The following is a 2,837-nucleotide window of genomic DNA, read 5'->3' on the forward strand; positions in this document are numbered from 1 at the left end:
TACAATAAAATTAGGAAGCATAACAACTATGACCTACTTGTCAATATTGGTCACCCAAGTTCATCAACTTGTGACTTTGAGTCTGAAATTACTTACAATAGTTATTAATCAAAGATTGACAACACATCAACACCTAACATAACCATGCATGAGGCATGGAAAAAGTTGGTGCCAAGTTCAATTTTTTGGTTTAATGTTGAATATTTAATCATTTAAGAAGTGCTTTGACTTATAGAAAATTTCAAATAAAAACTCGAAGACTAAACAACTTAAATTTTCTATTTTTGTGTTGGAGCCACAATGAATCCTATGGATCCTTAGGATTGAGATATTCTTTTAGATCCTGTAGTTTCCCTGGATCGAGGCAGGTATCACAACTCTTTTTACCCATCCTGCATATTGTCCTTTATTCTAGATTAAACAGAGTAATTGAAGTCTCGTTTGTTTTATGGTTTGTATTTTTATTATGTATAGAATAAAAAAATACAATAAAAAATAAAATTAGGGATTCAGTGGGATTCTCAAATTTGGAAAATACATAATGAATATGTATTCATATCAATAAATTGGTAGAGTAGAGACTCATACAAATTAATCATGTTTCAGAAACCAGATTTGAACTGGTGACACGAGGATTTTCAGTCCTCTGCTCTACCAACTGAGCTATCCCGACTATTCCTGATGTCTCATCCTCATTTTCATTTTACTAGAGAAGTCAAACATGTTATTTACTTTTAAGTTCTATGTGAAAGCATGGGGTTGAGGCTAAAACCGATAAAACAAAATTAAAAATTTATTCAGATTACCAACCAAATTTATGTTGCGGCCCCAACGCGAAGCGCCAAAAACTTACCGACCAAATCTCCGTCCCCCGCCGTAATGCGCGGGCTCTCACACTAGTATATATAGTAAAGATAGAGATACCCATCCTTTCAACTTCATATATGAGAGGCCGTAATATTAAATTCCCTAACCTCTGACTTCCAATCGGATACCACCATCACGGTCGGCCACTTCAATACAACCCTAGACTTCAATTCTTTGTTTTAATTCCTCTCCATACGTTACATTCTTCATCCTCAATTTAATTGTTTCCACGCCGTTGTGTCTCTATACGTTACTTTCTATAAAAGCAGCAACACGTAATTCTTCATCACACGTCCTGTTGTTAGCAGCGAGAATCCCTTCAATTTTTTTGTAGGTATGGGTTTTATCCTCAATTTTATTGAATATTGTGTTTGGTTATTCTCAATAGGTTGTTTTAACATCCAAGCTTAATCTAGGGTTCATCGTTCACAAATTCAGGTACTGGATTCGACTACCAGGTTCAGTTTTGTTTGATTATAAATTTTGTTACCGGTTCATAGATTAGGTTAATGGAAATTTGATTATAATTCGGAGTATTGTTGTAGTTTTTTATAATCTGGGTATTCAAGCTTTATATTATTCATATTCATTACTCTCTTGATTTCATTCTACTTTGTAACATGTTAAGTAATTCACTTTTAAATTGTTTTTAATTGGTGGATAATTAGCTTTAATTTTATTAGGTTTCCATTGTTGCCTTCCTACTTTGTTTCACTTAATATAGATATATTCACTTTTAAATTGGGTTTAGTTGTTGGATAATTGGCTTAATTATATATTTGGTTCAGTTTACGTTCTTTAAATAGGTTGGTTGGTGTTCCAGGCAGAGGTGTACCCATCAATTAATGGGCCGAAACCAATTTGGTTTATAAAACGGAGCAGTATAGTCAAAATCGGTTTAGTTATAATGTCTTCTACTTGCTGATGTGTTTTTGCTATTGTCAATCTTGTTCAATCCCTTCCCTATCTTTTCCGTTTGTTAATTTCGTTGGTTAGATTTTTATGTTTTGCTCTTTAGTTTGTCCAATTTTGTTGATCATATTATATGTTGGGTCTTAGGATGTATAATTTGTTAGATTAGGATAATTTGAAACTATTTCTCCAAAAGTAGGTTTTGACTTGAGTGCTACACAACTAATACTAGAAACAACAAGTACCAGAAACAACAACTACAACATAAAAGTTCCCCAAAAGATATTATAATAGACATCATTAGATATATGGTTTTAGGGGCATTTATGTCGTCCATAATATTTAATGTATATTGTGTGTGCAGGGGCACTTCTTTACTTTACAAGTTGTACAAGAATTATGAATTATGAACAAGACCATAACCTCCACCTTCTATTCAAGGAACTTGCCATATGGCTCCTCTTACACCGTAAATTTCTTGTTGTTCTTATTTAAATAACATGTTTTCAATTACACACTATGATTTGATCACATAAACTTCTTGAACACTCATATCTTGGTTTTAGTATTTTTAATATGCATCATTGTAACATCCCGAAATTTCTAGAATAATATTTAATATATTATATTGTGTCGGGTGAAATAACTGAGTTAGTGGATCGATAACAATAAGACTAGATGTTATGAAATGGGCTTGTGTTGGGTAGTGGACTTGGGTTAATAAGGAAAGGGGAAAAAACCATGGGCCTAAGCCCATGATCCATAATATATAAAGCATGTTCCTTCCTTAATTCATTCATTTCACGTATTCCATACACCACCCAAAACACACACTTAAGCTCTCTCTTCATTTTCTCTCTTTCCCTTAGCCGAACCAAAGTGGAAACCGAGCATCGACCCGGACCCAAACTCTCTAGATCTAGTCATGAAACGACGAGCCGACACCCTTAAACCGTTAAATAAAATTAGTTAATAACGAATTAGTTAACGAATCAGGCTTAATTCGTTAAAGAAAATTAGTTAGAGAATAAAATAATAATTTAAAATCCTAATGGAAA

General features: G+C 33.2%; 1 non-coding gene across 1 annotated transcript; it reads right to left on the reverse strand.

Moving 5' to 3' along the window:
• Positions 1 to 598: 598 nt before the first annotated feature.
• On the reverse strand, positions 599 to 673 carry TRNAF-GAA (transfer RNA phenylalanine (anticodon GAA)). Its single transcript has one exon. It is a non-coding gene; the product is annotated as a tRNA-Phe (tRNA).
• Positions 674 to 2,837: the final 2,164 nt, after the last annotated feature.

The sequence above is a fragment of the Bidens hawaiensis genome, unplaced genomic scaffold (assembly GCF_021521415.1).
Source record: "Bidens hawaiensis isolate Kalapana, Puna unplaced genomic scaffold, B.hawaiensis_p1.1 tig00022315_1, whole genome shotgun sequence".
Taxonomy (NCBI): domain Eukaryota; kingdom Viridiplantae; phylum Streptophyta; class Magnoliopsida; order Asterales; family Asteraceae; genus Bidens; species Bidens hawaiensis.